Genomic DNA, 15,562 nt, shown 5'->3' with positions numbered 1-15,562 from the left:
AAGTATCTGATATACGAAAGCCAAATTTAGCCAGAGGTTAGAGCGAGCGCTGCGTAAGCCGTGTAAGCTCAAGAAGCTCAAAAATCCTTGGCTATACTAAACAGTGGAGAAATCTCCCAATAATAAGAAATGTACGGCATCCTATGAAGTAAGAACCAATCAATATTGAGGTTCACACACCACACATAAAATGTACAGCGAGTATCAGAGTAAAATGTGATAAGATTTGCCTTTCATGGAATGAAAAACTATACTAAAAAGAAGCTTATTGTTGTCTTTTTTTTATAAAAGATTCAATTTGCTTTGTTCATTCTAAGCTTAATATGCTGCGTAAAGGATATACATGTTCCAGGGTTCCAGGTATGTACCATAGTCCTAAGTATAATGAGAAGTTAGTGAGAGTGACGCCAGTATGCTGCAGGCTTGTGTTTCATGTGCCAGTGTTGCCACAGCAGACAAAGTTTCAGCAGACTGGCAGGAAAATGGTCAACAGTCCAAGATCTGCTCTCATATTCCTGACCTTTAACCCCATAGAGCACCTGTGAGATGCTCTGGATCACAACATAACCTTCTGTCTGCTAACTGAAGGAACTTTATAGGGCCCCTGAGAGAATAACACACACACACACACACACACACACACACACTTTCTGAATCTTCTCCAGAGGTGTAAAGCATTGATGGTGCAAGAGACACAATGTACTGTTAATGTTATTATTCCTATAACTGTCTTCCTGTCATTGCCTTTTCACTTAGTTTTTTTTTTTATTTGAATTTTATTGCTATAAAACAATGTACAGTACTGTACAATAGTCTTAGGCACATGCAAAGAAATGCTGTAGAGCAAAGATACCTTCAGAAATAATTCAATTAAATGTTTCTACATTTAAAAAAATACTATAAAGAGCAGTAAACAGTAATAAATGAAACAAAGCCGATATTTGGTGTGACGACCCTTTACATTAAAAAAATGTATTAGTAGTTTCAGGTGCAATTTGTTTTATAAGGAAATTAGCTGATAAGTTTTATTGAGCATCTTGCAGAACCAGCCACAGACTTTGACTTTCGCCCAGCAGCCTTCATTGTGGTTTTTGGCTGAAAAGTGATTTCTTACATAATATGCTACTTTCTTTACTGACATACAAACATTTTTCTGTAACATTTCATTTTGTGCTGGGAAACTAATGTTTGGAAATTGTACTGACTCGATAATGTAGAAATCATGAACTAAAAATCTATAACAAAGTTTGTACTAACAAAAATAGGGTGCCTCAGACTTTTGCACAGGACTGTAGGTAGGGAATATCAACTGGATTGCCATGTTTTTGGTCAGGATATTTTTACATTGTATACATTGGTGCGGGGATGTTTTCAGCAGAGCTCATTTCAGACCCACTCAAGATTTCTGCGTTGCTCCAGGTTCTCACATCTAAATGTCAACCAAGAGGCTCTTCCTTTACTAAACTTGGCACTGGCTCTCCCAGGGTTCATAGCAATATTTCCGTGTGGAGTGCCATCCTGTGCCGGCTGTTCGTTCCAGATACAGCTGTGAGGATGACATATGCACTGATCATTAAATAAGCTAGCACTGAAGCTGCCAGAGACAGTCCACATTCCTCTGCTCTGAGATGCAGCTAGTGCTCTTAGTGCTAGTGGCTCGCTGCTATTCTGCATCGCACCAGGTGTTCCTGGATCAGGATCCATCATAGCCCTGACTAGGTTGAAGTCCTTACTGAAGATGTGAATGAATATTTAAGCATTAATTTGATAGCAGGTAGCATTCCACCCTCACAGTTTCAGGGTCCCTAGTTTGATCCTGATCTTGGGTTACTGTCTGTGTAGAGTTTCTTTGCATGTTCTCCCCATGTGCGTGAGGGTTTCCTCCAGGTTCCCTCTACCGCCCAAAAAACATGCCAGTAGGTGGATTGGCTACTGTAAATTTCCCCTTGGTGTTAATATGTGTACATGGTACTCTCTGAATGACTGGTGCCCCACCCAGGCTGTATTACTTTTTGTTTTGTATCCCCCCCCAAAAAAAAATTTCTGTAATTTACTCTCATCCAACTCGCACCCACCAGCCAGCTCTCCCCTATCATATGACAGCCACCAAGCAGAGTGGGTGAAGGCTAACATGTGCTTCTTCCAAGACATGTGCAAGCCAGCCACTGTGTCCTATGGGCTATGTGCTAAAGCGCTATGTGCCCTTTTCCGCATAAATAATCTCACAGACACCCATGATTGGCTAGTGTCACTGTGATAGATAGGGGAGAGAGATTATGTCATCTATCCCAATTTACGGTCATGTCTGACTGTGGCATTGTCTGGATTTGAAATCACAATCACCGGACATTAGGGTGAACGCATTTCTGTTAGTTACTGAAGATCAATGACTATGTTTACATGCACATCAAATTCCATTTAAGGTCTATATTCGGGTTGCAGCCATATTCCAAATACGATGTTTGTATGTGTACAGGCATCGGAATATTCCTGTATACATGGATGTAACTATGCCAGAGTTGCCATTCCTAAACACCTAGCCTACAGCTAAGCATCTGTTAGCACCCACAATTCCTTATGGACTGAGCATGCGCATATATCTCCTTTCAGTGGATTTTGTGAATAAGGTGTGTACATGCAACAAATTTTGATTAAAACAGGCATATTCCAGGGTTGGGAATCGGAATCGGAATCTTAATCTGAATCGGGCAATCGGTTTGCGGAGTTTATATGACTCCATACTAATTCGAATATTGTGAAATTTCGATTAACATCGGAATATTGATGTGCATGTGAATGTAGTCATCGAATGAATTAAATCTGATAACAGCAGATAAAATGAAGTGTGTTCAGTGATGTAGCTTTGACAGTAAACATTATGTCTTCTACGTTATGTCCTCTCTGCTTCAAGTGTAATTTGAAAGAGTATGTCCTTTTGCACAGATCCAAAGCATGTTTGTTCACTATATGAGATAACACATTTATTATACTGATATAAAAGTACATAGTCTTCCTGTTGAAGAAATTTTTAGCACCTATCTGACACTGATGACATGTTCCTGATATTATTACACATCCTGATAATGTCACTAGCACTTAACTGCTATTATTATTATTATTATTATTATTATTATTATTATATTCTGATATTTAATGATTTAATTTAAAAAAAAAAGATTTGTTACCAACTATGTTGTTCAATATAAGCAACAGAACTAAACAACTCCTAATTAAAGCTCACCAAATATGTGCTTCTCCCATGCCATGAATAATCTACAAGCTATAATTCTAAAATCAGTCATCTGATCCACAGTGCAAATGGTCCTGACAGGAAAGTGTTGAATGTCTGGCAGAACCTGAGGAGAAGCTGTGGAGGTGGAGATCCTCAAAACCCCTACTGCTTCACTGCCTCCCTAAACTTTCTTTTTAAGCAGGAGTGGAAGGAGCTAATTTCTTCCCATAAAAGCTCAGAAAGGACTAAAGAAAAAAACATGCCACATCACTGCTGGACTAGGAAATGATAACAACAGAAACCAAATAAGAGTAACAGGGGCAGAAGATCAAATTCATCCACCCAGTAAATGGGACATAATACACATCTGACAACTGGGACATTGTCACAATGTGCGCTACAAGCTTTGTTTGTAACTTTGAAAATATATTCAACTGTTTTAAAAAGAAATAGGTGTGTATACCAATGTTGTAAGCAGAGAGCTTGAGGGTGTAGTGAAACAAAGAATGTATGAGCTTAGACTGAGAGATAGAAAGGGGGGGGGGGGATTGCTCAGGCTTCAAGTGGTGTTTTTGTTCCTCATTCTGCAGATCCTGCCTGCAGTTACTTCCTGTAGTTGGACACCTGACCATGACACCCATATGTGCTTGTTGAAAATTCCATCCCAAAACCGGGTCCTTTATATTAATAAAATGAGTTGGTCCTCCCTTTGCTGCGATAACAGTCGCCATTCTTCTGGGAAGCTTTCCACTAGATTTTGGAGCGTGGCTGTGGGGATTTGTGCTCATTCAGCCACAAGAGCATTAGTGAGGTCAGTGATGTCAATGATGTTTGGAGAGGAGGCCTGGCGCTTTCCAGTTCACCCCAAAGGTGTTCAGTGGGGTTGAGGTCAGGGCTCTGTGCAGGACATTGGAGTTCTTCCAGACCAACCATGGCAAACCATGTCTTCATGGAGCTCGCTTTGTGCACAGGGGCACTGTCATGCTGGGACATGTTTAGACTTGGGCTCTTAGCACCAGTGAAGGGAAATTGTAATGCTACCGCAAACAAAGACATTCTAGACAATTGTGTGTTTCCAAATTTGTGGTAACAGTTTGAGGAAGGAACATATATGTGTGCAATGGTCAAGTCCACATACTTTCAGCCATATAGTGTATCTTCTAATGAACTTCATTGGTGCTATTTCCCAAAGTACAAACAATAAGTCATTTAAGCCAAAGTAATTTGACCCTGCCCAGATCTAAGCACCTCACCACATCCCGTGTGCTCCCGTATTAATATACATGACCTTTCTTTGTCCAGCTAGATTCATATCTGACTGCCCACATGAGAGCAAAAACTGCTTGCTCTAGCCACTTCTTTGTTCCAGTCCTGTGTACAACTCATAGTGTGTGTAACATCTATCATAAACTAGCCTCCCACTTGACACCTATTTCAGAGAAAGCAAAGATGGGCCTTTGGGATGTGTGTCTATAGTGTAGCCTTTTTAAAATTAAAGTCTGCTGAGACAAGGGCCTCATGAGATATCAAAATCGGCTGATTATGCACTTTGCATGGGTGTAAAGACACTGTTTACTCTTGTTTACGCTTAACAGGAAGACAGCTTACTGACACAAAGAACACACACACACACACACACACACACACACACACACACACCAAAGGCTTAGAGGACCATGCCAGCAAAAAAATAGTTGACTATTTGCTTTGCAAGCAAAATATAGGAAGCAGATAGCAAAATGCTGTGGGGGTGGGAACACAAAAGGTGTGCACCATACAAAATCTAATACCACGAGAAAATAAGCAAGAACAGATTAATGGTTGGAGAAACAGCTGTGACTGTGCACACTGCCTGAGTCCCTCGCTGGCCCTTTGCTCAGTAAATACCATTAAACATATGTCATTGATAACTGTCTTGAGAACAGGAACAATACACATGCATGGCAGCTGTACATGCTCTAAAAGCTCACTCCATCATTCCAGTTAATGTGATGCAGAGGAACAACTGAGCACTGAAACCACATGCTGCTGAACCACATGCTAAACTTCATCACTTTATGTGCACTTTCCACTGGGACTGCACTGTGACTTCTTGACTTTACTATGATTAGCAAATGAAGCATTGTTTAAACTCTGCTGGAGCATACAGAGATGACCTTTGGAGCTAATGCCCTGGCTCTCATAGACTGAACCGTTCTTGATGGGCAGGGTGTAAGGGGTACCTGGGAGAAAATAAAGCAGCTTTCATTGGTACATTGGTGATAACAGATAACACATTATGCCAGGAGGTTTTACCAGCCTCACTACTCCAGCTGACCTCACCACGGCACTCAGTGAGGTGAAATGCCCTCAAGCACATTTCACCACAATTTCTGTCTGTGCAGCTACAAAACATATGAGGTGTGGAACAGAAGCATGGGGGGTGAGGGGTGGGGGGTGTCTGAAACGGCCTGTCAGATAAAACACTGCTATCATTTTTCTCTCATTCAACATTAAAGTGCTTGGTGCAGTTTCACTTGTGAAGGGCGTATTGGCCCCGAGCAAGAATCGAGGCCATTGCACTCATCCACACGCACCAAGCTCAGCTCAGCCCAGATGGCCACTATTTAGTGCCGTGTCTGACATTGCTGGCAAAGCTGTTTATTGAGAGAGTCCAGTGACGGCCTTGAGTCTGCTTTATGGGAGGAGGAATACTCACCCATGCTGTAAAAATTCCACTAAGCATGTTTCTGTCACTGGACAGTCACAAGATTCCGTTTTTTTTTGTTGTTGTTTTTTTGGAACTCAGGCTCGGGTGTCTATGTTTGTGCATGTCTGGGGTTGTTATATATTTTTACCCATGAATGAGTGTGTCTGTGTGCATATGTGTGCTTCAGCAAGATTGCTGCTTCTGTGTTGGTATATTTATAAGGGAACATTACTGTTTGGGTAGTAGCACTCTATGTTGAATGCTATATTGCTCCCTCAATCATATCACCCACTAACTGTCAGCAGTGCCCTGGGGTGTGAAACACAGATACACGATAAAGGAGGTCAGCTGTTTGCTTTCAGTCAGCACATGTGTGGGAAAATGTGGACATGAGGAGATGGTGTGGGCTACAGGAGGATGTGCTTTTCTGAGTTCAGATTTGTAGCAGGCAGTTTTGCCTGAAGCTCAAACTATCAGAGAGCTCACAGATTGTTAGATACCTTGGATAGATGTACCTTTCTGGAGAGCATCAGGTGGCCAAGACAGCAATCGATTTCTCCTCACTATCAAAACCAACTATGTGTCAGTTTAAAGAGGCCCGCTCAAGATGACAGAAGGCTGACAGCACAGCTGCAACAATCAGAAAACCAATCCTTCCCGCCTTTGAAAGTAACCGACCGAGCTGAACGACAGGCAGGTCTAAACATCCTGCTGCATCAACCCCTCCATGGTCCATCACTCCCATAATGGCATCCTGTAAATATTCCAGCCAGATCAATGGACCATAAAGAGGAATCCATCATCTGCACATAATCTCTGACAGGTTTACCAGCCATGGCTGCTAAGCTTCTCTGTCTGATAATGCATCCAGGATCTTATAAACGTACACAGCCTGCATTGCCCACCCACCTTGCTTCAGACAGGTGCTTCTGATGTCTCATGTGATGTTATAAAGTGCAGTGGAGCACTGGATTGTGGCTTCCCAGACCTACTCAGCTTGATCATGGTGTTCATATGCAGTACTGACAAAAGGCCCTTAGAACCCCTTGGTTCTATGCAATTACAAATTAAAAATTTGATGCCTGCTGTTATTAGAAGCAAAATGAGGTGTGCAATGGCAGCCAAAATGAACTATAGCAGTGATTTCAGAAACACTTGAATGAGACCTTCTTGGAAATATACAACCATTGAAATTCTGCCTTTCATTTAATTAAAATTTCTTTGATGAAAATGCTCATTTGGATGCCATGTTTAAAAGCTTCTTTTCCTGCTCGAAACTACCACACAGAAGTGCTTATACATAGAAATATGGATAGCCAATCAGCATTCAAGCATGAAGTTTTGTTCCAGAAAAGTATACAAAAGATATCAAAGATTTGTGGCCCGTGGGTGGAGTGTCTGAGGCTGAAATGACCTGAAGCCTAACATCAACATCTTGTTTGCCAAGTTCACAGCTAACATATAAAAACATAGATTAATTCACTGCATCATATGTTACGTTAGATTTGACAGCCAAATTATTGAGCATGTCGGAGAACTTGCTCTTTGTGTTTTGCATGCAAGTAGAAACCACATTAGAAAAATGAATTTGTAGCAAACTTGGGCATGGAATTTTACATATTTTTCTGCTCAGTGGTATATGTCTTTTTGGAAACTGAATCGGAGTACCCAGCCTTAGCATGTGGTATGCCTCAAAGCAGTATGGCTCATTTTAGAAAACCCATTGAGACAGGAGAGAAGCTGTGATTGGAATTCTTTGAGCATGAATACACACTAAATGCCTCAGTGGGTGTGTGGGAGGAACTTACACATCATAATACAGTTGCAATCAAAATTATTCAACCCCCATTGCAAATCAGGTTTATTGTCAAAATTTAGACTTTCAGCTGTTTGCAATGAACAAATCAATCAAAAGCAGTTGAAATAGTTAAACACAACAAATGCTTCAAGTGGTTTCCCCAAATTCAACTGAAAATGCAACTTATAATGATCTCTTCAGTTTCAAAATTATTCAACCCCTTCATGGCAAGCGTCTTTAGTACTTAGTAGAGCACCATTTTGTTGTTATGACCTGCTGCAAACGAGATGCATAGCTTCTGGCAGCGTTCACTAGGAATCTTAGCCCATTCCTCATGAGCAGTGGCTTCCAGTTCAGTAATATTCTTGTGTTTGGGTCTTGCAACCGTCTTCTTCAAATCCCACCAGACATTTTCTATGGGGTTCAAGTCAGGTGACTGTGATGGCCCTGTAGAATCTTCCAGGACTTCTTCTGCAACCAAGCCTTGGTGGAATTTGAGGTATGCTTTGGGTCATTGTCCTGTTGGAAGGTTCAATGATGTCCAAGCTTCAGCTTATTCACAGACAGCATGATGTTTTCTCCTAGGATTTCCTGATACTTCAATGAATCCATCTTGCCTTCCACACGCTGCAGGTTCCCAGTGCCAGAGGATGCAAAGCAGCCCCAGAGCATCACCGAGCCACCACCATGCTTGACTCTGGACAGGAAGTTCATTCTTCATTCTTCTTCCTCCAGACATACCGCTGATCCATCGTGCCGAAAAGTTCCAGTTTTGTTTCATTGCTCCACAGAACAGAATCCCAAAACTTCTGTGGCTTATTTATATGATTTTGAGCTGAATTTCTTGTGCTTTTTCGTCAGTAGTAGCGTACATCTTGGAGTCCTGACATGGAAACCTTCTGTGTTCAGTATGCGCCTTACTGTGCAAACCTCAGTTCCTGTTGCCACCAAGTCTTGCTGCAGGTCTTTTGCAGTCACTCGAGGGTTTTTCACAACCTACTTTCTCAGAAATCTGGTTGCAGCCGTTGATGGCTTCCTTTTTCTGGCTCGTCCAGGTATTTCATTTATTTTCTACCCCAAGCCAGTTCCGGTTGCAGCTCAAGCACACCTGGTGCAACTAATGAAGCCCTTGATTAGTTGCATCAGGTGTGCTTGAGACAACACCTTTTTTGCATATTTGTGCTGCTGTGAGGGATTCTATTCAGGGGGTTGAATAATTTTGAAACTGGAGAAATCATTATAACTTGCATTTTCAGTTGAATTTGGAGAAACCACTTGAAGCGTTCTTTGTGATGAACTGTTTCAATTGTTTTTGTTTGATTTGTTCACTGCACACAGCTGAAAGTCTGTACATTTTGACAATAACCTGATTTGCAATGGGGGTTGAATAATTCTGATTGCTTCTGTAAAGAGGAGAGTGCCATGTATTTGTGATTGATTATGACTTATCTTACTGAGATATCATCTTTTGGGATTATTCAAAACAAGGAGGTGTTTTTAGCATTATACAAGGATTTGAAATTGACTGTATTCGTCTATTCAGCCAATAAAAAGTGGCCAGTGAGTTGAACACAGTCAGAAACTGAACACAGTCAGAAACAGTAGTGGAGCTGCTTCCAATCTATGGTCATTAAGGATCATTAATTGAATACCAGTCAAGCATAAAGGGAAGTAACACAGAAACAGTATAGCAGATAATACAGTAACTCACAAAAATGAGTACACCCCTCACATTTTTGTAAATATTTGATTATATGTTTTCATGTGACAACACTGAAGACATGACACTTTGCTACAATGTAAAGTAGTGAGTAACAGCTTGTGTAACAGTGTAAATTTGCTGTCCCCTCAAAATAACTCAACACACAGCCATTAATGTCTAAACCGCTGGCAACGAAAGTGAGTACATCCCTAAGTGAAAATGTCCAAATTGGGCCCAAAGTGTCAATATTTTGTGTGGCCACCATTATTTTCCAGCACTGCCTTAACCCTCTTGGGCATGGAGTTCACCAGAGCTTCACAGATTGCCACTGGAGTCCCCTTCCTCTCCTCCATGACGACATCACGGAGCTGGTGGATGTTAGAGACCTTGTACTCCTCCACCTTCCGTTTGAGGATGCCCCACAGATGCTCAATAGGGTTTAGGTCTGGAGACATGCTTGGCCAGTCCAACACCTTCACCCTCAGCTTCTTTAGCAAGGCAGTGGTCGTCTTGGAGGTGTGTTTGGGGTCGTTATCATGCTGGAATACTGCATACTGATCATGCTCTGCTTCAGTATGTCACAGTACACGTTGGCATTCATAGTTCCCTCAATGAACTGTAGCTCCCCAGTGCCGGCAGCACTCATGCAGCCCTAGACCATGACACTCCCACCACCATGCTTGACTGTAGGCAAGACACACTTATCTTTGTATTCCTCACCTGGTTGCCACCACACACGCTTGACACCATCTGAACCAAATAAGTTTATCTTGGTCTCATCAGACCACAGGACATGGTTCCAGTAATCCATGTCCTTAGTCTGCTTGTCTTCAGCAAACTGTTTGCAAGCTTTCTTGTGTATCATCTTTAGAAGAGGCTTCATTCTGGGATGACAGCCATGCAGACCAATTTGATGCAGTGTGCGGCGTATGGTCTGAGCCCTGACAGGCTGACCCCCACCCCTTCAACCTCTGTAGCAATGCTGGCAGCACTCATACGTCTATTTCCCAAAGACAACCTCTGGATATGACGCTGAGCACGTGCACTCAACTTCTTTGGTTGACCATGGCAAGGCCTGTTCTGAGTGGAACCTGTCCTGTTAAACCGCTGTATGGTCTTGGCCACTGTGCTGCAGCTCAGTGTCAGGGTCTTGGCAATCTTCTTATAGCCTAGGCCATCTTTATGTAGAGCAACAATTCTTTTTTTCAGATCCTCAGAGAGTTCTTTGTCATGAGGTGCCATGTTAAACTTCCAGTGACCAGTATGAGGGAGTGTGAGAGCAATGACACCAAATTTAACACACCTGCTCCCAATTCACACCTGAGACCTTGTAACACTAACAAGTCACATGACACCGGGGAGGGAAAATGGCTAATTGGGCCCAATTTGGACATTTTCACTCAGGGGTGTACTCACTTTTGTTGCCAGCGGTTTAGACATTAATGGCTGTGTGTTGAGTTATTTTGAGGGGACAGTAAATTTACACTGTTACACAAGCTGTACACTCACTACTTTACATTGTAGCAAAGTGTCATTTCCTCAGTGTTGTCACATGAAAAGGTATAATCAAATATTTACAAAAATGTGAGGGGTGTACTCACTTTTGTGAGATACTGTACATTATAGACTGAAATCTTTGTTTTGGTGATTAAATAGGCCACAATTAGCTTTGACTGCCATAACTTGCTGATCTACAAATGAATCGCACAATGCCTGTTTTGAAGAACATGGATTTATGTATATATTAAAATCACATATCATATGAGCTGTATTTATGCTTGAGCTGAGATCCAGACACATCTGTGTAATTAAAATTGATCACTTCATCTCTGCCTATCTATTGGAGCACAAAGAAAACAGCCTGAAGCATGAGACAGGTAGGGGTTGCCCTTTTTTTGGTAAATGTACATTTTAAAACCAGTTATAAAATTGTGCGTTTAACAACATCAATACAGCACATCTCTGTAAATCTGTGTGTAATTCAGAATAATCTAATAACAGGTAATAGGACATAGTTTAATCAATAACTGATGTATAACTAGATCATACACTAATGATGTTTTTCTAAGAAGTCAATGTAAATACTTATTCCTTTCTTCTGTTTTATCAGTGATTACTACAGTCTGCTAATATACTGGCTTGACCTTTCATGCACATATAAAAAACCTAGGCAGTTTCTCATTCAGAGATCATGAACATAATTTAAGAGCAAAGCCTTAAAGCTGTACAATTTACATTTCTCAAGAGAAAACAAGCAAATTGCTTTGCCTATACAGCAATTACTACTAATTAGCAGGCCTGAATCTTCCATTTTTGATTCTGTACTCGGTGCACGTAGTCTACCTTATTTGTACCTCTTCAGGCTCCTCTTCCCCATGGATAGCAAAACAGCATTTATCTAGCAGCGGGGGAACATCACAAGCTGAGCGCCACAGAAAGCCAGCGCTGGACCACAGCAGAAGGGCATAAAGGACACGGGGTAACGGCTTTAAAGGGGGAAGGATACTATCAGTTGACATGTTCGATACATGCACCACTCTCTGCTAGTGTTGAAACAAAGCCTGAATATCAGCCTTTGTGTAGCAGCAGGGGAGGAATGCTGCGATAAGGCTTTTTTTCTGAGGAAAATCTCAAGGTCCAGCATTAAGCTTTATCCTCCAAAGGAAAAACACTAGAGGATTGCACAGAACTGAACGAGTGGAGTAGCACGGCAGGATGTGTCTCAACATCTTGAGAGTGGGCTTTACATAATTTATAACTATTCCTTTATTCCTCATCCTTTGAGCAGGATCTTTTAAGAGGTATTACCAGGAATCTCTGGCATTCCACCACTGTCTTACAGTCATAAGTTAATTAGAACCTAGAGTGAATGTTTGACAGGAGATTGACAGTAAATCGTTAATATTTTGTTTACACTGATTAAATAAACTGAATTCTCACTTGTGTAACTACATAACTTTCCTATTTGACCTACTCTTGTACTTTTAAAAAAAAAGCTTCTTAAAGATTCCTTGGATAATTCATAAGGAGTTATAGCTACCATACATATCCCAAAAGGACAAGCCAAACAGCCCTTAAGTGTACTGGATCCAACTATTTTTTAAGCGTACTTACTGAATAATTCATAGCTGAATAATAAGCCACGGATATTGTGGGGTTTCATTCAATAAAGAATTCATCTGATCTGTGTAAGAAGTGCAGGGATTTTAAATATCTGAACACTCTCTATATCAGCAATAAGAGTAATCTGTATGAGAGCAGCCAGAAAATATTCTTGGATCAGTGAGACTGGGTGCCTATGAGAAAGCTTAAGGAAAATGTATCTTTTTGTAAAGGCAAGGATTAGCTCAATTTGGCATTCAGAAAGGTGTTTTTGTGCTTTACACATAGCTGCTTTCCTCCTCTCTCTACCTTGGCTCTTAATAGGATAATCCAAGCACATTATATGTGTCATGAGAGGGTCATCAGCAGCCGTGCAGCAATCACAGCTCCACATCAAGCAGATACACAGGCAGGCTATTAGTGCGGTATGTGTTAACGATGACCCAGTCACGATTTCATCCTGCCAAGGGCACACCATTCCTTCGCATTACAGAGCAGCATGGTGAAAGATAATGGCCAGCATTCTGAGGCCAGAGTGCACAGTGGGGGCAGAAGGAGGAGAGAGAGAGAGAGAGAGAGAGAGAGAGAGAAAGAAAGAGAGAGAGAGAATGTAGAATGTAAGATAACTGGAGGAAATGTAAGTGCCACATTTGAACCACAGCCACTGATGAGGCTTCAAGTGTTGCTAACAGGAATTATAGACAGTTTCACTAGGTGTATAGAAAATATTGATAATTATTGAGCCCTGCGATGGACTGTCGTCCAATCCAGGGTGTATTCCCACCTCACACACAGTGTTCCTGGGAGAGGCTCTGTAGTAATTCTGACCCTGAGCAGGATAATGCGGTTACTGATAGGGAGTGAGTGATAATTATTGATAACAATTCAACACTTGATAAACAAGGTTTGACTGATTTGGTTCAATTGGCCTTGAGCACTTTTGTCTTTCTACTGTGATTTAACACTGATTGAAAGCTTATTTACATCTGAAACATACACAGAACACATTCACAGATGCAAAAACATGCAGAAACAATTTGGCTTGTGAGCTCCGATGCGTGAAAGGCATTTCCTCTTCAATGGGATGCTGGGATGCATCTCTCTACTCATACTTGTCTACAGTGTCAACAGCTGCCCTCCGGGATTCAGAGAGGACAAGGAGATGGAAGAAACATATGAGTGAGGCAAGTCCTGCTTCTCTCAGTCACTGGTACTATAAAAGCTGCTCCTGCTGTGAGAGGCTTGTAACAGAAATGCTTTGCTGGTGCTCTAATGGGGCAAGCGAACGTCGTTTTCACCCTCCGAACCACCATACCATATAAGCAGGGACGTCTCTGTTACTTCTGCTCTTCCCCTTTCTGTTTCAAAACATAAATCTACACTAAATCTAAAAAAAAAAGACAACACATGGACCATGGCATGCTATTTTAAGACATTTTAAAGTGAAAGCCCAAAGCCCATAAAGCTCACGTAGTAATATCACCCTCAGAGCAAATCATGTCATTTCAAACAAAAACAAGGTTCATAAAATGGTAAAAGATTGAGTAAAGACAAGGCTTATTTTTTTTAACCACTCACTTTCTTTGAGAGATATATAATGAACCTGTCATGTCTTTTCGCAATCCAATTTCACTGGCTGCAAGCCGCTATAAAAGAAAGATGCCAATTAGAATTGTGCATTATTCCAGCAAATGCAATTCAGTTGAAAAGTAAGTAGTGATATAGTGCGATATTAGCAATAGCAGCACGAGTGAATTATTTTATAGAAGTCAAAAATGCCATGTAACATTCATTTTCTAGCTAGTTGAACTGGCAGGCAGGTAAGATAGTGTCAAAGCACTTACCACTTGCCATATGCTTTAGGGCCAGTTCAAATATCAGATTAAAGAGGCTACCTGCTAATATTACAGCTACATCACTGCTATGTCCATGGAGAGAACTTCAAGAAGCATAGCTTCATGTTACCTCCATGGTACCGAAACCATCGGAAATGTTTACTCAAATGACTTTACTCCTAAATGTCTTTACGGCTTATATAACTGCACACTTGCTCACATCAATTGGTAATGTTTTCTTATAATCTGGAACACATACAGCTCACACATACTGTGACACTGAAATACACACAATGGCATGAGTTTTCTTGTTCAAGGCAAGCAAACGCTATCAGGGGTTTTATATAAAAAAAAATCATAATATATCACAGTGGGGGCAGAAAGAGGAGCGAGAGAGACACAGAGAGAGAGAGAGAGAGAGAGAGAGAGAGAGAGAGAGAGACAGAGAGAGAGAGAATGTAGAATGTAAGATAACTGGAGGAAATTTAAGTGCCACATTTGAACCACAGCCACTGATGAGGCTTCAAGTGTTGCTAACAGGAATTATAGACAGTTTCACTAGGTGTATAGAAAATATTGATAATTATTGAGCCCTGCGATGGACTGTCGTCCAATCCAGGGTGTATTCCCACCTCACACACAGTGTTCCTGGGAGAGGCTCTGTAGTAATTCTGACCCTGAGCAGGATAATGCGGTTACTGATAGGGAGTGAGTGATAATTATTGATAACAATTCAACAATTGATAAACAAGGTTTGACTGATTTGGTTCAATTGGCCTTGAGCACTTTTGTCTTTCTACTGTGATTTAACACTGATTGAAAGCTTATTTACAATTGAAACATACACAGAATACATTCACAGATGCAAACATGTAGAAACAATTTGGCTTGTGAGCTCCTATGCGTGAAAGGCATAATATATCAAATACTATTTAACAAACAAAGTATTTTTTATATATATATTATTATACACCCTCTCTAATACAAGCCTTACAAATTCTTTTTTGTCCCCCTCTCTATTAAATCAGGATGTGGTACTGAATCTGGAACATACAACTTAACAAATTCCCGCTTTATAATATACACCCTCGACCTTTCCTATAATAGGTCAATGTACCTCCTAAACACCTTCAATTCACTGTTCTTGTAAGCTAATACACTCCACTTGTTTCCTCCATGGTATGGATTTCTTACAGATAAAGGG

At 41.0% G+C, this 15,562-nt stretch overlaps 1 protein-coding gene across 1 annotated transcript in view; it reads right to left on the bottom strand.

Annotated features, from left to right (window-relative positions):
• Positions 1 to 15,562, bottom strand: part of fam20cb (FAM20C golgi associated secretory pathway kinase b) — a 38,381-nt gene that overhangs the window by 10,691 nt on the left and 12,128 nt on the right. The gene's annotated exons all lie outside the window — the stretch shown is intronic.

This window comes from Ictalurus furcatus, chromosome 13, assembly GCF_023375685.1.
Source record: "Ictalurus furcatus strain D&B chromosome 13, Billie_1.0, whole genome shotgun sequence".
NCBI lineage: Eukaryota > Metazoa > Chordata > Actinopteri > Siluriformes > Ictaluridae > Ictalurus > Ictalurus furcatus.
This window is presented reverse-complemented; position numbering and strand designations above follow the sequence as displayed.